We start from the raw sequence: 23,496 nt of genomic DNA on the forward strand, positions 1-23,496 counted from the left end.
CTACTAGGTTTAGCTTTCAACTAAGAATACCAAGAGAACAAAGCAAAATTGGTGATAAAAGTAAATTGGAAAGTTGTTTAAAATTACATGCCCTATTTGAAACATGCAAGTTTTTTTTGGACTTGACTGTCCCTTTAAATAGACAGATCCTGTGTTTTCTTCTATGTCCAATTTCTCTGCATTCATCATCACCACAGTTGCAAGTCAGTACTCATGAAAAAAAAATCCTGATTCAGATAGAGAATACAATTTTAAATAACTTTCCAATTGACTTATTTTAATGATCTAATTTGCTTCACTCTCTTTTCACCCTTTTTTAAAGGAGAAGCAATGCACTACTGGGAACTAGCTGAACACATTGGGTGAGCAAATAACATGAGGCAGATATGTGCAGCCACCAATCGGCAGCTCCTGAGCAAACAAAAGATACCAAGAGAACAAAACATATTAGATAATAGAAGTAAATTGGAAAGTTGTTTAAAATCAATTGCTCTATCTGAATCATGAACGAAAATATTTGGGTTTCATGTCCCTTTAACCCTGTTATTAAATGTGTTATCTTCACCTTTATTAATTCCATTAAACACAATGTAAACTACTGGAGATTTCCAAACAAAATTTAATATATATATATATATATATATATATATATATATATATATATATATATATATATATATAATGCCACAACATACTTTTAATACACATATTTAAAGGAACAGTCTAGTCAAAAATAAAGGTTCATAATTCAGAAAATAAATATGATTTTGACTGTCCCTTTAAAAAGAAGTTTTTTTTAGACTTCAACAGAAGATATATAAGGGGATATATAGGGGGCGACTTATCAAGCTGAGGCGGACAGGGGTGCAATACGCACCCCTGTCCACCGCAGCTCGCCTCTGGCGGGCTGAATTCTCCTGAATTCAGCACTGATCACGAGCGTTATTTTGCGCTTGCGTGCAATCCTGCCCCTGCCTGCGCACAGCGGGCAGGAGCTGTTAATCTCCCCGGTCAGACTATACCGGGGAGATTGAAATTCGCCACTTTAGAGGTGGTGAAAGGTTAGGAAAACAGCGGTCTGATTACCACTGCTTGTTAAATACTGCGTGCAGGTTCTCTTCTGTAGTAGTGCACATTGATAAATAGTATAAGTAAATAAAAAAACACATCCAAGTATGCAGAGTCTGCGCAATAAGTGTGTCACTTCAGGGACATTCCTGAGTCAGGCCTCACTGTAATGCTCTACTGGTGAATGAGAGGTTTGGTGTCTAATGAAGCAGAACTGTTCAGACTTTTTCAGAAAACATTTAATAAACATACATCTTAGTCATCCTACTAAATTTTGACAGCTGAAGTATGGTTTATAAGGAATGCTTAGCCCAATGCCTGACAGATGGCTGTGTGATGCATCAATACACAATGTAGAATAAATTATTTTAAGCATGTATTATATAACTGACTCAAATGAGAGATATATTTTAGGATTTTATAATACCATTTTAAAAGGTAAAAATCTAGAATAAAAAAAAATTCTCAATTACAGTTAATGGGCATAATTACATATTGTGCACCCCTAGGCACAGATTATTTAGGGGCCTCATACCACTTCAGGTGAATTATGCCACTAACATCCCCACTTATTTGTTTTTAAGTATATTTTTAACAGAAGGCCAAAAAGGCTCTAATGCAGCACAGAAATTGTCCAATTGGCTACAACTCAAATATCAGATAACAGATTACATAAATACATTACTACTAGACAGGCTAGACAGGTGGTCCTATCTGTCCAGATGCCCATATACAGTTGCCTACTGCGCCTAAGTAGTAGTACTCTATTCTGGATAATAGTAGTGTATTTTAAATTTCAGTACTATAAAAAATAGATTACATTCTGCTAGTAGTACAATTACTCATTAATTAGTTGAACAGTAAATGAACACCATCATGTCTTCAGGCAGTAATAAGCATAGGAAAAAAAATCTATGCCTGCATTTACAGCAGGTAACGGACAAATATTTGTAATATGTAATGAGGAGTTGGGCAAGTAAAGTCATGTCTTCTTTAGAGCAACTAGCCAAATTATTCCCACAAATCCAAAATTATTATTTTGTTGTTTTTCTGTCTACAAATAAAAAGATAAAATAAATATGATTCTGATGCAGACTATGAGGTAACAAAAGATCAGCTTTTAAATCACTGTCATACTTAAAATGGCGATTTCGCTATTAACTTGTTCCAACTTGCTGGTTACATTGAGGAAATTCATCCAAATTACAAGTTTGAGGTGTTTTGTTGCAGAAAGGCCACAAAAATTGTAATAAAAAGGATAGGAGACAATAACTGTTCGTTTTACAGTAACAAGTTCGTTTTACAGTTAACATTGCACCAGCTGCTATTATTACTAACCTATAAGGCACTGAGACTCCTGACAACAGAGACTGGGAGAACTGCAGCAGCACGTCCGGTCCGTCGTCTTCAATCTCTGCTCTGACGCCGGACTCGCGACTCGTGACACAACCTGACCACCAATGCGGCTGCGCAACAATTTCCCGCCCGGCAACTCAGCCTAGAGAGACTCAGACATACTGATGCCTGATTGGCTGAGCGGCCGGGCAGGCAGGACTCAGGGCTCCCGAGGCTAGCCTCCGGTGGGAGCAGTTATGGGCTGCATTAGAGACTGCTGCATTAGTATTATTCCCCACTGGGTGGCAGTCTCTAAAGCAGCCCATAACATAACAGACTAATACATTCATATTGCGCAATGGAAGGACAGCTGGCCTCTTACCTTCTTGTGCAATATGAATGGATTAGTCTGTTATGTTATGTTATTATGAATGCAATGTAGTAAAGTTAGGAAACAATAAAAATTGCAATAATAAGCATAATTTGGTGGAGGGGTGGGGGGGTAGAGGGGGTCACCTTTCATATGTTTAAAAAAAAAAAAAAAAAAAAAAAAAATTTTTTTTTTTTTTTTTTTTAATTAAAAATTAGATGTAATTCCCACATTGGCCAGGGGAGGCACTGCCTCACCTGCCTCTAATGAATGCACGTCCCTGGTGTGTATGTGTGTAATGTATATCTATATATGTATATGTAATTATGTATGTATTTATGTGTGTGTGTGTGTGTGTATCTGTGTGTGTGTATATGTGTGTGTATTTATATGTATGAGTGTGGATGTGTGTAATGTATATCTATATATGTATATGTAATTATGTATGTATTTATGTGTGTGTGTGTGTGTGTGTGTGTGTGTGTATCTGTGTGTGTGTATATGTGTGTGTATTTATATGTATGAGTGTGTGTATTTATATGTATGAGTGTGTATGTGTGTAATGTATATCTATGTATGTATATGTAATTATGTATGTATTTATGTGTGTGTGTATCTGTGTGTGTGCATATGTGTGTGTATTTATATGTATGAGTGTGTATGTGTGTAATGTATATCTATATATGTATATGTAATTATGTATGTATATATGTGTGTATGTGTGTAATGTATATCTATATATGTATATGTAATTATGTATGTATTTATGTGTGTGTGTGTGTGTATGTATGTGTATATATTTGTATATGTGTGTGTATTTATATGTATGAGTGTGTATGTGTGTAATGTATATCTATGTATGTATATGTAATTATGTATGTATATATGTGTGTGTATATGTATGTGTATATATTTGTATATGTGTGTGTATTTATATGTATGAGTGTGTATGTGTGTAATGTATATCTATGTATGTATATGTAATTATGTATGTATATATGTATGTGTGTGTGTGTGTCTGTGTGTGTGTATATGTATGTGTATATATTTGTATATGTGTGTGTATTTATATGTATAAGTGTGTATGTGTGTAATGTTTATCTATGTATGTATATGTAATTATGTATGTATATATATATATGTGTGTGTGTGTGTCTGTGTGTGTATATGTACTTGTGTATATTTTTATAATGTATATGTAATTATGTATGTATATATGTGTGTGTGTGTATGTATGTGTATATATTTGTATATGTGTGTGTATTTATATGTATGAGTGTGTATGTGTGTATTGTATATGTATGTATGTATATGTAATTATGTATGTGTGTGTGTGTGTGTGTGTGTGTGTAATGTATATCTATGTATGTATATGTAATTATGTATGTATGTATATGTGTGTGTGTATATGTATGAGTGTATATGTGTGTAATGTATATCTATGTATGTATATGTAATTATGTGTGTATTTGTGTTTGTGTGTGTATATGTACATGTATATATTTGTATATGTGTGTATATTTATATGTATGAGTGTGGATGTGTGTAATGTATATCTATGTATGTATATGTAATTATGTATGTATATATATATATATATATGTGTGTGTGTGTATCTGTGTGTGTGTAATGTATATCTATGTATGTATATGTAATTATGTATGTATATATGTGTGTGTGTGTCTGTGTGTGTTTATATGTACGTGTATATAGTTGTATATGTGTGTGTATTTATATGTATGAGTGTGTATGTGTGTAATGTATATCTATGTATGTATATGTAATTATGTATGTATATATGTGTGTGTGTGTCTGTGTGTATATGTATGTGTATATATTTGTATATGTGTGTGTATTTATATGTATGAGTGTGTATGTGTGTAATGTATATCTATGTATGTATATGTAATTATGTATGTATATATATATGTGTGTGTGTGTGTCTGTATATGTACGTGTATATATTTGTATATGTGTGTGTATTTATATGTGAGTGTGTATGTGTGTAATGTATATCTATGTATGTATATGTAATTATGTATGTATATACTGTATGTGTGTGTATATATGTATGTGTGTATATGTGTGTGTATTTATATGTATGAGTGTGTATGTGTGTAATGTATATGTATGTATATGTAATTATGTATGTATATATGTGTGTGTGTCTGTGTGTGTTTATATGTACGTGTATATATTTGTATATGTGTGTGTATTTATATGTATGAGTGTGTATGTGTGTAATGTATATCTATATATGTATATGTAATTATGTATGTATTTATGTGTGTGTGTGTGTGTATCTGTGTGTGTGTATATGTGTGTGTATTTATATGTATGAGTGGGGATGTGTGTAATGTATATCTATATATGTATATGTAATTATGTATGTATTTATGTGTGTGTGTGTGTGTGTGTATCTATCTGTGTGTGTGTATATGTGTGTGTATTTATATGTATGAGTGTGTGTATTTATATGTATGAGTGTGTATGTGTGTAATGTATATCTATATATGTATATGTAATTATGTATGTATTTATGTGTGTGTGTGTGTGTGTGTGTGTGTGTGTATATATATGTATGAGTGTGTATGTGTGTAATGTATATCTATGTATGTATATGTAATTATGTATGTATATGAGGCTGATGACCTTCTATGACAATGGACAGCTGATTTACTTTTAAATGTCTCCATAAATGTTACTTTTTAACTGCAACCCTTCATCATTTGAGACAAACTTTTTATATTGTTTCTAATGCAACTTGTCGGAGGTTGTCAGGTGCCTCCGAGTCTCGCATTGATGAAATCACATCAATTACATAATTAGCGCCGCTACAAACTTACAGTGGACGCTTTATTAGTGTAAATGTATGTCTGTGAATGTGTATGAATATGTGTGTGTATATATGTATTTGTGTATAGTTGTTTGTGTATATGTGTGTATTTATAGGTATGAGTTGATATTTATACGTATGTGTGTATATGTATATATGTATCTGTATGTGTATATATGTAAGTGTGTGAATGTATGCGAGTATGTGTGTGTATATGCATGTGTTTGTGTATTTGTGTTTGTGTGTATATATGTGAGTGTATAAGTATGTGTATATGTATGTGTGTGTATAAGTATGTGTATATGTATGTGTGTATAAGTATGTGTATATGTATGTGTGTGTATAAGTATGTGTATATGTATGTGTATATGTATGTGTGTATAAGTATGTGTATATGTATGTGTTTATAAGTATGTGTATATGTATGTGTGTGTATAAGTGTGTGTATAAGTATGTGTATATGTATGTGTGTGTATAAGTATGTGTATATGTATGTGTGTATAAGTGTGTGTATAAGTATGTGTATATGTATGTGTGTGTATAAGTATGTGTATATGTATGTGTATATGTATGTGTGTGTATAAGTATGTGTATAAGTATGTGTATATGTATGTGTATATGTATGTGTTTATGTATGTGTGTGTATAAGTATGTGTATATGTATGTGTATATGTATGTGTATATGTATGTGTGTGTATAAGTATGTGTATATGTATGTGTATATGTATGTGTGTGTATAAGTATGTGTATATGTATGTGTGTGTATAAGTATGTGTATATGTATGTGTATATGTATGTGTGTGTATAAGTATGTGTATATGTATGTGTATATGTATGTGTATATGTATGTGTATATATATATGTGTGTATAAGTATGTGTATATGTATGTGTATATATATATGTGTGTGTATAAGTATGTGTATATGTATGTGTGTGTATAAGTATGTGTATATGTAAGTGTGTGTATAAGTATGTGTATATATATATATATATATATATGTGTGTGTATATGTATGTGTGTATATATGTGTATATGTATATATATATGTGTGTATATGTATGTGTGTATATATATATGTGTGTGTATATGTATGTGTGTGTATATGTATATATATATATGTGTGTGTATATGTATGTGTGTATATATATGTGTGTGTATATGTATGTGTGTATATATGTGTATATGTATATATATATGTGTGTGTATATGTATGTGTGTATATATATGTGTGTGTATATGTATGTGTGTATATATATGTGTGTGTATATGTATGTGTGTATATATATGTGTGTGTATATGTATGTGTGTATATATATATATATATGTGTGTAAACTAACATGGAAAGTGTATAGCAAAGAAATAAACCAAAAACTCTTCTGCTTAAAGGGACAGAAAACACAAAAATTGTTATTGTATAAAAAAAAAAGATAACGCCTTTACTACCCATTCCCCGGCTTTGCACAACCAACATGGTTATATTAACATACTTTATAACATTTAAACCTCTATATTTCTGTCTGTTTCTAAGTCCCTAAAGACAGCCCCATGATCACATGCGTTTGTGTTTGCTTTTCACATCAGGGGAAGCTAGTTCATGTGAGCCATATAGACAACATTGTGCTGACGCCGTGGATTCTAACAACACAGCACTAATTAGCTTAAATGCAAGTCAGATAAAGTTTATTTGAAAAGGCAGGAATGTAAGCTTAGGAGCCGGCCCATTTTTAGTTCAGCACCCTGGTTAGTGCTTGCTGATTGGTGGCTACATTTAGCACAGGCCCTGATAGAAATAAATGACCTGAGGGAATCTAATGTGCTAAAATGGCTAATATAGGATAATTACTGTAGTCGGTTGCAGAACAAAAATAAACCATTTACTTGTAACAGCGCCGCCGGTGTTAAACCTACATAACGCTGGCACTTTTTACTCTCCGTTTGTCTAGCCCATAGTAAGCTTAGGTATATAGCACACAAACACTCTCTGTAGCATTAGCATGAATTGTCATTTCTACAACAGAAATCTTTACTTGTAACAGCGCCGCCGGTGTTAAACCTACATAACGCTAGCACTTTTTACTCTCCGTTTGTCTAGCCCATAGTAAGCTTAGGTATATAGCACACAAACACTCGCTGTAGCATTAGCATGAACTGTCATTTCTACAACAGAAATCTTTACTTGTAACAGCGCCGCCGGTATTAAACCTACATAACGCTGGCACTTTTTACTCTTGGCTTGTCTAGCCCATAGTAAGCTTAGGTATATAGCACACAAACACTCTCTGTAGCATTAGCATGAACTGTCATTTCTACAACAGAAATCTTTACTTGTAACAGCGCCGCCGGTGTTAAACCTACATAACGCTGGCACTTTTTACTCTCGGCTTGTCTAGCCCATAGTAAGCTTAGGTATATAGCACACAAACACTCTCTGTAGCATTAGCATGAATTGTCATTTCTACAACAGAAATCTTTACTTGTAACAGCGCCGCCGGTGTTAAACCTACATAACGCTTGCACTTTTTACTCTCGGCTTGTCTAGCCCATAGTAAGCTTAAGTATATAGCACACAAACACTCTCTGTAGCATTAGCATGAATTGTCATTTCTACAACAGAAATCTTTACTTGTAACAGCGCCGCCGGTGTTAAACCTACATAACGCTAGCACTTTTTACTCTCGGCTTGTCTAGCCCATAGTAAGCTTAGGTATATAGCACACAAACACTCTCTGTAGCATTAGCATGAACTGTCATTTCTACAACAGAAATCTTTACTTGTAACAGCGCCGCCGGTATTAAACCTACATAACGCTTGTACTTTTTACTCTCGGCTTGTCTAGCCCATAGTAAGCTTAGGTATATAGCACACAAACACTCTCTGTAGCATTAGCATGAATTGTCATTAATACAACAGAAATCTTTACTTGTAACAGCGCCGCCGGTATTAAACCTACATAACGCTGGCACTTTTTACTCTCCGCTTGTCTAGCCCATAGTAAGCTTAGGTATATAGCACACAAACACTCTCTGTAGCATTAGCATGAACTGTCATTTCTACAACAGAAATCTTTACTTGTAACAGCGCCGCCGGTGTTAAACCTACATAACGCTGGTACTTTTTACTCTCGGCTTGTCTAGCCCATAGTAAGCTTAGGTATATAGCACACAAACACTCTCTGTAGCATTAGCATGAATTGTCATTTCTACAACAGAAATCTTTGCTTGTAACAGCACCGCCGGTGTTAAACCTACATAACGCTTGTACTTTTTACTCTCGGCTTGTCTAGCCCATAGTAAGCTTAGGTACTGTATATAGCACACAAACACTCTCTGTAGCATTAGCATGAATTGTCATTTCTACAACAGAAATCTTTACTTGTAACAGCACCGCCGGTGTTAAACCTACATAACGCTAGCACTTTTTACTCTCGGCTTGTCTAGCCCATAGTAAGCTTAGGTATATAGCACACAAACACTCTCTGTAGCATTAGCATGAACTGTCATTTCTACAACAGAAATCTTTACTTGTAACAGCGCCGCCGGTATTAAACCTACATAACGCTGGCACTTTTTACTCTCGGCTTGTCTAGCCCATAGTAAGCTTAGGTATATAGCACACAAACACTCTCTGTAGCATTAGCATGAATTGTCATTTCTACAACAGAAATCTTTACTTGTAACAGCGCCGCCGGAGTTAAACCTACAGAACGCTGGCACTTTTTACTCTCGGCTTGTCTAGCCCATAGTAAGCTTAGGTATATAGCACACAAACACTCTCTGTAGCATTAGCATGAACTGTCATTTCTACAACAGAAATCTTTACTTGTAACAGCGCCGCCGGTGTTAAACCTACATAACGCCTGCACTTTTTACTCTCGGCTTGTCTAGCCCATAGTAAGCTTAGGTATATAGCACACAAACACTCGCTGTAGCATTAGCATGAATTGTCATTTCTACAACAGAAATCTTTACTTGTAACAGCGCCGCCGGAGTTAAACCTACAGAACGCTGGCACTTTTTACTCTCGGCTTGTCTAGCCCATAGTAAGCTTAGGTATATAGCACACAAACACTCTCTGTAGCATTAGCATGAACTGTCATTTCTACAACAGAAATCTTTACTTGTAACAGCGCCGCCGGTGTTAAACCTACATAACGCCTGCACTTTTTACTCTCGGCTTGTCTAGCCCATAGTAAGCTTAGGTATATAGCACACAAACACTCGCTGTAGCATTAGCATGAATTGTCATTTCTACAACAGAAATCTTTACTTGTAACAGCGCCGCCGGTGTTAAACCTACATAACGCTTGTACTTTTTACTCTCCGCTTGTCTAGCCCATAGTAAGCTTAGGTATATAGCACACAAACACTCTCTGTAGCATTAGCATGAATTGTCATTTCTACAACAGAAATCTTTACTTGTAACAGCGCCGCCGGTGTTAAACCTACATAACGCTTGCACTTTTTACTCTCCGCTTGTCTAGCCCATAGTAAGCTTAGGTATATAGCACACAAACACTCTCTGTAGCATTAGCATGAACTGTCATTTCTACAACAGAAATCTTTACTTGTAACAGCGCCGCCGGTGTTAAACCTACATAACGCTGGCACTTTTTACTCTCGGTTTGTCTAGCCCATAGTAAGCTTAGGTATATAGCACACAAACACTCTCTGTAGCATTAGCATGAACTGTCATTTCTACAACAGAAATCTTTACTTGTAACAGCGCCGCCGGTGTTAAACCTACATAACGCTGGCACTTTTTACTCTCGGCTTGTCTAGCCCATAGTAAGCTTAGGTATATAGCACACAAACACTCTCTGTAGCATTAGCATGAACTGTCATTTCTACAACAGAAATCTTTACTTGTAACAGCGCCGCCGGTGTTAAACCTACATAACGCCTGCACTTTTTACTCTCGGCTTGTCTAGCCCATAGTAAGCTTAGGTATATAGCACACAAACACTCTCTGTAGCATTAGCATGAATTGTCATTTCTACAACAGAAATCTTTACTTGTAACAGCGCCGCCGGTGTTAAACCTACATAACGCCTGCACTTTTTACTCTCGGCTTGTCTAGCCCATAGTAAGCTTAGGTATATAGCACACAAACACTCGCTGTAGCATTAGCATGAATTGTCATTAATACAACAGAAATCTTTACTTGTAACAGCGCCGCCGGTGTTAAACCTACATAACGCTAGCACTTTTTACTCTCGGCTTGTCTAGCCCATAGTAAGCTTAGGTATATAGCACACAAACACTCTCTGTAGCATTAGCATGAACTGTCATTTCTACAACAGAAATCTTTACTTGTAACAGCGCCACCGGTATTAAACCTACATAACGCTGGCACTTTTTACTCTCGGCTTGTCTAGCCCATAGTAAGCTTAGGTATATAGCACACAAACACTCTCTGTAGCATTAGCATGAATTGTCATTTCTACAACAGAAATCTTTACTTGTAACAGCGCCGCCGGTGTTAAACCTACATAACGCCTGCACTTTTTACTCTCGGCTTGTCTAGCCCATCGTAAGCTTAGGTATATAGCACACAAACACTCTCTGTAGCATTAGCATGAACTGTCATTTCTACAACAGAAATCTTTACTTGTAACAGCGCCACCGGTGTTAAACCTACATAACGCTGGCACTTTTTACTCTCGGCTTGTCTAGCCCATAGTAAGCTTAGGTATAAAGCACACAAACACTCTCTGTAGCATTAGCATGAACTGTCATTTCTACAACAGAAATCTTTACTTGTAACAGCGCCGCCGGTGTTAAACCTACATAACGCTTGCACTTTTTACTCTCCGCTTGTCTAGCCCATAGTAAGCTTAGGTATATAGCACACAAACACTCTCTGTAGCATTAGCATGAACTGTCATTTCTACAACAGAAATCTTTACTTGTAACAGCACCGCCGGTGTTAAACCTACATAACGCTTGCACTTTTTACTCTCCGCTTGTCTAGCCCATAGTAAGCTTAGGTATATAGCACACAAACACTCTCTGTAGCATTAGCATGAACTGTCATTTCTACAACAGAAATCTTTACTTGTAACAGCACCGCCGGTATTAAACCTACATAACGCTAGCACTTTTTACTCTCGGCTTGTCTAGCCCATAGTAAGCTTAGGTATATAGCACACAAACACTCTCTGTAGCATTAGCATGAATTGTCATTTCTACAACAGAAATCTTTACTTGTAACAGCACCGCCGGTGTTAAACCTACATAACGCCTGCACTTTTTACTCTCGGCTTGTCTAGCCCATAGTAAGCTTAGGTATATAGCACACAAACACTCTCTGTAGCATTAGCATGAATTGTCATTTCTACAACAGAAATCTTTACTTGTAACAGCGCCACCGGTGTTAAACCTACATAATGCTTGCACTTTTTACCCTCCGCTTGTCTAGCCCATAGTAAGCTTAGGTATATAGCACACAAACACTCTCTGTAGCATTAGCATGAACTGTCATTTCTACAACAGAAATCTTTACTTGTAACAGCGCCACCGGTGTTAAACCTACATAACGCTAGCACTTTTTACTCTCGGCTTGTCTAGCCCATAGTAAGCTTAGGTATATAGCACACAAACACTCTCTGTAGCATTAGCATGAATTGTCATTTCTACAACAGAAATCTTTACTTGTAACAGCGCCGCCGGTGTTAAACCTACATAACGCCTGCACTTTTTACTCTCGGCTTGTCTAGCCCATAGTAAGCTTAGGTATATAGCACACAAACACTCTCTGTAGCATTAGCATGAATTGTCATTTCTACAACAGAAATCTTTACTTGTAACAGCGCCGCCGGAGTTAAACCTACATAACGCTGGCACTTTTTACTCTCGTCTTGTCTAGCCCATAGTAAGCTTAGGTATATAGCACACAAACACTCTCTGTAGCATTAGCATGAACTGTCATTTCAACAACAGAAATCTTTACTTGTAACAGCGCCGCCGGTGTTAAACCTACATAACGCCTGCACTTTTTACTCTCGGCTTGTCTAGCCCATAGTAAGCTTAGGTATATAGCACACAAACACTCTCTGTAGCATTAGCATGAATTGTCATTTCTACAACAGAAATCTTTACTTGTAACAGCGCCGCCGGTGTTAAACCTACATAACGCTAGCACTTTTTACTCTCGGCTTGTCTAGCCCATAGTAAGCTTAGGTATATAGCACACAAACACTCTCTGTAGCATTAGCATGAACTGTCATTTCTACAACAGAAATCTTTACTTGTAACAGCGCCGCCGATGTTAAACCTACATAACGCCTGCACTTTTTACTCTCGGCTTGTCTAGCCCATAGTAAGCTTAGGTATATAGCACACAAACACTCTCTGTAGCATTAGCATGAATTGTCATTTCTACAACAGAAATCTTTACTTGTAACAGCGCCGCCGGAGTTAAACCTACATAACGCTGGCACTTTTTACTCTCGTCTTGTCTAGCCCATAGTAAGCTTAGGTATATAGCACACAAACACTCTCTGTAGCATTAGCATGAACTGTCATTTCAACAACAGAAATCTTTACTTGTAACAGCGCCGCCGGTGTTAAACCTACATAACGCCTGCACTTTTTACTCTCGGCTTGTCTAGCCCATAGTAAGCTTAGGTATATAGCACACAAACACTCTCTGTAGCATTAGCATGAACTGTCATTTCTACAACAGAAATCTTTACTTGTAACAGCGCCGCCGGTGTTAAACCTACATAACGCTAGCACTTTTTACTCTCGGCTTGTCTAGCCCATAGTAAGCTTAGGTATATAGCACACAAACACTCTCTGTAGCATTAGCATGAACTGTCATTAATACAACAGAAATCTTTACTTGTAACAGCGCCGCCGGTGTTAAACCTACATAACGCTGGCACTTTTTACTCTCGGCTTGTCTAGCCCATAGTAAGCTTAGGTATATAGCACACAAACACTCTCTGTAGCATTAGCATGAATTGTCATTTCTACAACAGAAATCTTTACTTGTAACAGCGCCGCCGGTGTTAAACCTACATAACGCCTGAACTTTTTACTCTCGGCTTGTCTAGCCCATAGTAAGCTTAGGTATATAGCACACAAACACTCTCTGTAGCATTAGCATGAACTGTCATTTCTACAACAGAAATCTTTACTTGTAACAGCACCGCCGGTGTTAAACCTACATAATGCTGGTACTTTTTACTCTCGGCTTGTCTAGCCCATAGTAAGCTTAGGTATATAGCACACAAACACTCTCAGTAGCATTAGCATGAACTGTCATTTCTACAACAGAAATCTTTACTTGTAACAGCACCGCCGGTGTTAAACCTACATAACGCTAGCACTTTTTACTCTCGGCTTGTCTAGCCCATAGTAAGCTTAGGTATATAGCACACAAACACTCTCTGTAGCATTAGCATGAACTGTCATATCTACAACAGAAATCTTTACTTCTAACAGCGCCGCCGGTGTTAAACCTACATAACGCTTGCACTTTTTACTCTAGACTTGCTAGCCCATAGTAAGCTTAGGTATATAGCACACAAACACTCGCTGTAGCATTAGCATGAATTGTCATTTCTACAACAGAAATCTTTACTTGTAACAGCGCCGCCGGTATTAAACCTACATAACGCTTGCACTTTTTACTCTCGGCTTGTCTAGCCCATAGTAAGCTTAGGTATAAAGCACACAAACACTCTCTGTAGCATTAGCATGAATTGTCATTTCTACAACAGAAATCTTTACTTGTAACAGCGCCGCCGGTGTTAAACCTACATAACGCTTGCACTTTTTACTCTCCGCTTGTCTAGCCCATAGTAAGCTTAGGTATATAGCACACAAACACTCTCTGTAGCATTAGCATGAACTGTCATTTCTACAACAGAAATCTTTACTTGTAACAGCACCGCCGGTGTTAAACCTACATAACGCTTGCACTTTTTACTCTCCGCTTGTCTAGCCCATAGTAAGCTTAGGTATATAGCACACAAACACTCTCTGTAGCATTAGCATGAACTGTCATTTCTACAACAGAAATCTTTACTTGTAACAGCACCGCCGGTATTAAACCTACATAACGCTAGCACTTTTTACTCTCGGCTTGTCTAGCCCATAGTAAGCTTAGGTATATAGCACACAAACACTCTCTGTAGCATTAGCATGAATTGTCATTTCTACAACAGAAATCTTTACTTGTAACAGCACCGCCGGTGTTAAACCTACATAACGCCTGCACTTTTTACTCTCGGCTTGTCTAGCCCATAGTAAGCTTAGGTATATAGCACACAAACACTCTCTGTAGCATTAGCATGAACTGTCATTTCTACAACAGAAATCTTTACTTGTAACAGCGCCACCGGTGTTAAACCTACATAACGCCTGCACTTTTTACTCTCGGCTTGTCTAGCCCATAGTAAGCTTAGGTATATAGCACACAAACACTCTCTGTAGCATTAGCATGAATTGTCATTTCTACAACAGAAATCTTTACTTGTAACAGCGCCGCCGGAGTTAAACCTACATAACGCTGGCACTTTTTACTCTCGTCTTGTCTAGCCCATAGTAAGCTTAGGTATATAGCACACAAACACTCTCTGTAGCATTAGCATGAACTGTCATTTCAACAACAGAAATCTTTACTTGTAACAGCGCCGCCGGTGTTAAACCTACATAACGCCTGCACTTTTTACTCTCGGCTTGTCTAGCCCATAGTAAGCTTAGGTATATAGCACACAAACACTCTCTGTAGCATTAGCATGAATTGTCATTTCTACAACAGAAATCTTTACTTGTAACAGCACCGCCGGTGTTAAACCTACATAACGCTGGCACTTTTTACTCTCGGCTTGTCTAGCCCATAGTAAGCTTAGGTATATAGCACACAAACACTCTCTGTAGCATTAGCATGAATTGTCATTTCTACAACAGAAATCTTTACTTGTAACAGCGCCACCGGTGTTAAACCTACATAACGCTTGCACTTTTTACCCTCCGCTTGTCTAGCCCATAGTAAGCTTAGGTATATAGCACACAAACACTCTCTGTAGCATTAGCATGAACTGTCATTTCTACAACAGAAATCTTTACTTGTAACAGCGCCACCGGTGTTAAACCTACATAACGCTAGCACTTTTTACTCTCGGCTTGTCTAGCCCATAGTAAGCTTAGGTATATAGCACACAAACACTCTCTGTAGCATTAGCATGAATTGTCATTTCTACAACAGAAATCTTTACTTGTAACAGCGCCGCCGGTGTTAAACCTACATAACGCTGGCACTTTTTACTCTCGTCTTGTCTAGCCCATAGTAAGCTTAGGTATATAGCACACAAACACTCTCTGTAGCATTAGCATGAACTGTCATTTCAACAACAGAAATCTTTACTTGTAACAGCGCCGCCGGTGTTAAACCTACATAACGCCTGCACTTTTTACTCTCGGCTTGTCTAGCCCATAGTAAGCTTAGGTATATAGCACACAAACACTCTCTGTAGCATTAGCATGAATTGTCATTTCTACAACAGAAATCTTTACTTGTAACAGCGCCGCCGGTGTTAAACCTACATAACGCTAGCACTTTTTACTCTCGGCTTGTCTAGCCCATAGTAAGCTTAGGTATATAGCACACAAACACTCTCTGTAGCATTAGCATGAACTGTCATTTCTACAACAGAAATCTTTACTTGTAACAGCGCCGCCGATGTTAAACCTACATAACGCCTGCACTTTTTACTCTCGGCTTGTCTGGCCCATAGTAAGCTTAGGTATATAGCACACAAACACTCTCTGTAGCATTAGCATGAATTGTCATTTCTACAACAGAAATCTTTACTTGTAACAGCGCCGCCGGAGTTAAACCTACATAACGCTGGCACTTTTTACTCTCGTCTTGTCTAGCCCATAGTAAGCTTAGGTATATAGCACACAAACACTCTCTGTAGCATTAGCATGAACTGTCATTTCAACAACAGAAATCTTTACTTGTAACAGCGCCGCCGGTGTTAAACCTACATAACGCCTGCACTTTTTACTCTCGGCTTGTCTAGCCCATAGTAAGCTTAGGTATATAGCACACAAACACTCTCTGTAGCATTAGCATGAATTGTCATTTCTACAACAGAAATCTTTACTTGTAACAGCGCCGCCGGTGTTAAACCTACATAACGCTAGCACTTTTTACTCTCGGCTTGTCTAGCCCATAGTAAGCTTAGGTATATAGCACACAAACACTCTCTGTAGCATTAGCATGAACTGTCATTAATACAACAGAAATCTTTACTTGTAACAGCGCCGCCGGTGTTAAACCTACATAACGCTGGCACTTTTTACTCTCGGCTTGTCTAGCCCATAGTAAGCTTAGGTATATAGCACACAAACACTCTCTGTAGCATTAGCATGAATTGTCATTTCTACAACAGAAATCTTTACTTGTAACAGCGCCGCCGGTGTTAAACCTACATAACGCCTGAACTTTTTACTCTCGGCTTGTCTAGCCCATAGTAAGCTTAGGTATATAGCACACAAACACTCTCTGTAGCATTAGCATGAACTGTCATTTCTACAACAGAAATCTTTACTTGTAACAGCGCCGCCGGTGTTAAACCTACATAATGCTGGTACTTTTTACTCTCGGCTTGTCTAGCCCATAGTAAGCTTAGGTATATAGCACACAAACACTCTCAGTAGCATTAGCATGAACTGTCATTTCTACAACAGAAATCTTTACTTGTAACAGCACCGCCGGTGTTAAACCTACATAACGCTAGCACTTTTTACTCTCGGCTTGTCTAGCCCATAGTAAGCTTAGGTATATAGCACACAAACACTCTCTGTAGCATTAGCATGAACTGTCATTTCTACAACAGAAATCTTTACTTCTAACAGCGCCGCCGGTGTTAAACCTACATAACGCTTGCACTTTTTACTCTAGACTTGCTAGCCCATAGTAAGCTTAGGTATATAGCACACAAACACTCGCTGTAGCATTAGCATGAATTGTCATTTCTACAACAGAAATCTTTACTTGTAACAGCGCCGCCGGTATTAAACCTACATAACGCTTGCACTTTTTACTCTCGGCTTGTCTAGCCCATAGTAAGCTTAGGTATATAGCACACAAACACTCTCTGTAGCATTAGCATGAACTGTCATTTCTACAACAGAAATCTTTACTTGTAACAGCGCCGCCGGTATTAAACCTACATAACGCTGGCACTTTTTACTCTCGGCTTGTCTAGCCCATAGTAAGCTTAGGTATATAGCACACAAACACTCTCTGTAGCATTAGCATGAATTGTCATTTCTACAACAGAAATCTTTACTTGTAACAGCGCCGCCGGAGTTAAACCTACATAACGCTGGTACTTTTTACTCTTGGCTTGTCTAGCCCATAGTAAGCTTAGGTATATAGCACACAAACACTCTCTGTAGCATTAGCATGAATTGTCATTTCTACAACAGAAATCTTTACTTGTAACAGCACCGCCGGTGTTAAACCTACATAACGCTGGCACTTTTTACTCTCGGCTTGTCTAGCCCATAGTAAGCTTAGGTATATAGCACACAAACACTCTCTGTAGCATTAGCATGAACTGTCATTTCTACAACAGAAATCTTTACTTGTAACAGCGCCGCCGGTGTTAAACCTACATAACGCCTGCACTTTTTACTCTCGGCTTGTCTAGCCCATAGTAAGCTTAGGTATATAGCACACAAACACTCTCTGTAGCATTAGCATGAATTGTCATTTCTACAACAGAAATCTTTACTTGTAACAGCGCCGCCGGAGTTAAACCTACATAACGCTTGCACTTTTTACTCTCCGCTTGTCTAGCCCATAGTAAGCTTAGGTATATAGCACACAAACACTCTCTGTAGCATTAGCATGAACTGTCATTTCTACAACAGAAATCTTTACTTGTAACAGCGCCGCCGGTGTTAAACCTACATAACGCTGGCACTTTTTACCCTCCGCTTGTCTAGCCCATAGTAAGCTTAGGTATATAGCACACAAACACTCTCTGTAGCATTAGCATGAATTGTCATTTCTACAACAGAAATCTTTACTTGTAACAGCGCCGCCGGTGTTAAACCTACATAACGCCTGCACTTTTTACTCTCGGCTTGTCTAGCCCATAGTAAGCTTAGGTATATAGCACACAAACACTCTCTGTAGCATAGCATGAACTGTCATTTCTACAACAGAAATCTTTACTTGTAACAGCGCCGCCGGTGTTAAACCTACATAACGCTAGCACTTTTTACTCTCGGCTTGTCTAGCCCATAGTAAGCTTAGGTATATAGCACACAAACACTCTCTGTAGCATTAGCATGAATTGTCATTTCTATAACAGAAATCTTTACTTGTAACAGCGCCGCCGATGTTAAACCTACATAACGCTGGTACTTTTTACTCTCGGCTTGTCTAGCCCATAGTAAGCTTAGGTATATAGCACACAAACACTCTCTGTAGCATTAGCATGAACTGTTATTTCTACAACAGAAATCTTTACTTGTAACAGCGCCGCCGGTGTTAAACCTACATAACGCCTGCACTTTTTACTCTCGGCTTGTCTAGCCCATAGTAAGCTTAGGTATATAGCACACAAACACTCTCTGTAGCATTAGCATGAATTGTCATTTCTACAACAGAAATCTTTACTTGTAACAGCGCCGCCGGAGTTAAACCTACATAACGCTGGCACTTTTTACTCTCGGCTTGTCTAGCCCATAGTAAGCTTAGGTATATAGCACACAAACACTCTCTGTAGCATTAGCATGAATTGTCATTTCTACAACAGAAATCTTTACTTGTAACAGCGCCGCCGGTGTTAAACCTACATAACGCTGGCACTTTTTACTCTCGGCTTGTCTAGCCCATAGTAAGCTTAGGTATATAGCACACAAACACTCTCTGTAGCATTAGCATGAATTGTCATTTCTACAACAGAAATCTTTACTTGTAACAGCGCCGCCGGTATTAAACCTACATAACGCTAGCACTTTTTACTCTCGGCTTGTCTAGCCCATAGTAAGCTTAGGTATATAGCACACAAACACTCTCAGTAGCATTAGCATGAACTGTCATTTCTACAACAGAAATCTTTACTTGTAACAGCACCGCCGGTGTTAAACCTACATAACGCCTGCACTTTTTACTCTCGGCTTGTCTAGCCCATAGTAAGCTTAGGTATATAGCACACAAACACTCTCTGTAGCATTAGCATGAACTGTCATTTCTACAACAGAAATCTTTACTTGTAACAGCGCCACCGGTATTAAACCTACATAACGCTGGCACTTTTTACTCTCGGCTTGTCTAGCCCATAGTAAGCTTAGGTATATAGCACACAAACACTCGCTGTAGCATTAGCATGAATTGTCATTTCTACAACAGAAATCTTTACTTGTAACAGCGCCGCCGGTATTAAACCTACATAACGCTTGCACTTTTTACTCTCGACTTGTCTAGCCCATAGTAAGCTTAGGTATATAGCACACAAACACTCGCTGTAGCATTAGCATGAACTGTCATTTCTACAACAGAAATCTTTACTTGTAACAGCGCCGCCGGAGTTAAACCTACATAACGCCTGCACTTTTTACTCTCGGCTTGTCTAGCCCATAGTAAGCTTAGGTATATAGCACACAAACACTCTCTGTAGCATTAGCATGAATTGTCATTTCTACAACAGAAATCTTTACTTGTAACAGCGCCGCCGGTGTTAAACCTACATAACGCTAGCACTTTTTACTCTCGGCTTGTCTAGCCCATAGTAAGCTTAAGTATATAGCACACAAACACTCTCTGTAGCATTAGCATGAATTGTCATTTCTACAACAGAAATCTTTACTTGTAACAGCGCCGCCGGAGTTAAACCTACATAACGCTGGCACTTTTTACTCTCGGCTTGTCTAGCCCATAGTAAGCTTAGGTATATAGCACACAAACACTCTCTGTAGCATTAGCATGAACTGTCATTAATACAACAGAAATCTTTACTTGTAACAGCGCCGCCGGAGTTAAACCTACATAACGCTAGCACTTTTTACTCTCCGCTTGTCTAGCCCATAGTAAGCTTAGGTATATAGCACACAAACACTCTCTGTAGCATTAGCATGAATTGTCATTTCTACAACAGAAATCTTTACTTGTAACAGCGCCGCCGGAGTTAAACCTACATAACGCTGGCACTTTTTACTCTCCGCTTGTCTAGCCCATAGTAAGCTTAGGTATATAGCACACAAACACTCTCTGTAGCATTAGCATGAACTGTCATTTCTACAACAGAAATCTTTACTTGTAACAGCGCCGCCGGTATTAAACCTACATAACGCTGGTACTTTTTACTCTCGGCTTGTCTAGCCCATAGTAAGCTTAGGTATAAAGCACACAAACACTCGCTGTAGCATTAGCATGAACTGTCATTTCTACAACAGAAATCTTTATTGGACCAAAACACTACCCTGTAGGAACAACGTATTTAAAGTCCACATCTTCTCTACAACGTATGATGTGTTCAAGGCTATGTAAACCTTAAAGGGACAGTATACACAAATCTTCATATAACTGAATGTAATAGGCCCTACTATAAAGAATTCTTATATATATAGTATAGTATATAGTAGTGCCTATTACATTCAGTTATATGAAAATGTGTGTATACTGTCCCTTTAAGGTTTACATAGCCTTGAACACATTATACATTGTAAACTGCACATTGTTGTAGGGAAGATGTGGACAGATACTGATCTATAAAATCCAGCATACAACCTTTTAAAAACTTATGTGGAAGCTCCCAGTTTAGCACTGTTGATGAGGTTAGGCTGGGACACTCACTGAAAGGGGCTGATAAAACAAGAAGAGCATATGAAAAGACCTGTCACATAAACAGGAGCCTGCAGGAGTCTGTAAACGCATGTATACATCTGACACTGTGGGGCTTGGCTAGGAGTCTGAAAAGCAGCACAATGTTGTTACAAAATAAGCTAAACTATACATTGGTACAAAATCACTGCCAGATGGGCTATATAAATAGATCATCTAAAGCATTTATGCAAAGAAAAATCTAGTGTACAATGTACCTTTAAGGTGAGACTACAGAGGCAGTGCCGGGAGATACAACTAATTAAAGCCGTGCTGCTAAGTGATGTAGCCCCTGGGGTAGGTGATGCAAGCTGCTGCACAGTAACACGTCTTTACCTCGCTGTACATCGCTCCGCTGGGTAATGTGCATGAATAAGGCATTAGCCTCTGCATCTCCTTCACTGCAGCACCATCTAGAACCTGGCCAAGACGTCACACATTTCCTTAGCTGGATATCCTCCCTTCCTGTAATTTGTTCAGCTCAGGGCATAGTCTGTACATGCGTCAAGCTCAGTGCAATTCCATCCAATACAAGAAAGACTTCGCACAAAGTGAAGGGAAAATGACAGCGACAGAGGATTTCCTCTTGTTGCTCTAAACGGCCTGTAAAGGAACATTCTAGTGTAAAAATGCACTTTATTCAGAGAATTTTTATTTATAAACAAATGTATTTATTTTACTTAAAGGGACAGTTAACACCGGAATTGTTGTTGTTTAAAAAGAAAGATAATCCCTTTATTACCCATTCCCCAGTTTTGCATAACCAACACTGTTATAGAAATACACTTTTTACCTCTGTGATTACCTTGTATCTAAGCCTCTGCAGACTGCCCCCTTATTTCCGTTCTTTTGACAGACTTGCATTTTAGCTATTCAGTGCTGACTCCAGAGTAACTTCAGATGCATTCAGATTAGAGGCAGTCTTCAAAGTCTAAGAAATTAGCATATGAACCTCCTAGAATTATCTTTCAACTAAGAATACCAAGAAAACAAAGCAAAATAGGTGATAAAAGTAAATTGGAAAGTTGTTTAAAATGACATTCCCTATTTAAATCATGAAAGGTTTTTTGGACTTGACTGTCCCTTTAAAAATGGTTAAACAAATAGGGCAAGATTACAAGTGGTGCGCTATTGTTTGCGTGAGTCATAATAAGCAATATCGCGACCATGCTAACTCGGCAGAGGCTAACTAGAAATCTCAGGGCCCGGTGCATTCCTTGTGAACTGATTGTGCAATGACGCCCCTGCATATTTGCAGCCAAATAGGCCGCTAGCAGGGGGTGTCAATCATCCCAATCGTATGTGATCGGGATGATTGCTATCCGTTGCCGCAGAGGTGGCGGATAAGTTAAGGAGCAGCGGTCTTCGCTTGAGGCCAACCTGAAGCGGAGTGGGTTGGAAACAGCATCTGCTGCTTCATAAATGACCCCTTTGTATAGACAGGACACACACAAAATACACATATATGTTTACACAGGCACAGACAGCCATAAATACACATAAACATTTACACAGACCGCCATAAAACAGAATTTATGCTTACCTGATAAATTACTTTCTCTTACGGTGTATCCAGTCCACGGATTCATCCTTACTTGTGGGATATTCTCATTCCCTACAGGAGCACACAGCAAAGCTGTCCATATAGCTCCCCCTCAGGCTCCGCCCCCCCCAGTCATTCGACCGACGGTTAGGAGAAAAAGGAGAAACCATAGGGTGCAGTGGTGACTGTAGTTTAAACAATAAATTTTAACCTGGCTTAATTGCCAGGGCGGGCCGTGGACTGGCTACACAGTAAGAGAAAGTAATTTATCAGGTAAGCATAAATTCTGTTTTCTCTTACAAGGTGTATCCAGTCCACGGATTCATCCTTACTTGTGGGACACCAATACCAAAGCTTTAGGACACGGATGAAGGGAGGGAACAAGACAGGTAACCTAAACGAAAGGCACCACTGCTTGCAAAACCTTTCTCCCAAAAATAGCCTCCGAAGAAGCAAAAGTATCGAATTTGTTAAATTTGGCAAAA

General features: G+C 38.3%; 1 protein-coding gene across 1 annotated transcript in view; it reads right to left on the bottom strand.

The window, feature by feature from the left end:
• SYT16 (synaptotagmin 16) overlaps positions 1-21,874 on the bottom strand; it is a 319,451-nt gene extending 297,577 nt beyond the window's left edge. Inside the window, exon 1 of the mRNA XM_053697289.1 lies at positions 21,687-21,874. The gene's annotated coding sequence lies outside the window, so the exon portion shown is untranslated. The remainder of the gene's footprint in view (positions 1-21,686) is intronic.
• Positions 21,875-23,496: the final 1,622 nt, after the last annotated feature.

The sequence above is a fragment of the Bombina bombina genome, chromosome 1 (assembly GCF_027579735.1).
Source record: "Bombina bombina isolate aBomBom1 chromosome 1, aBomBom1.pri, whole genome shotgun sequence".
Taxonomy (NCBI): domain Eukaryota; kingdom Metazoa; phylum Chordata; class Amphibia; order Anura; family Bombinatoridae; genus Bombina; species Bombina bombina.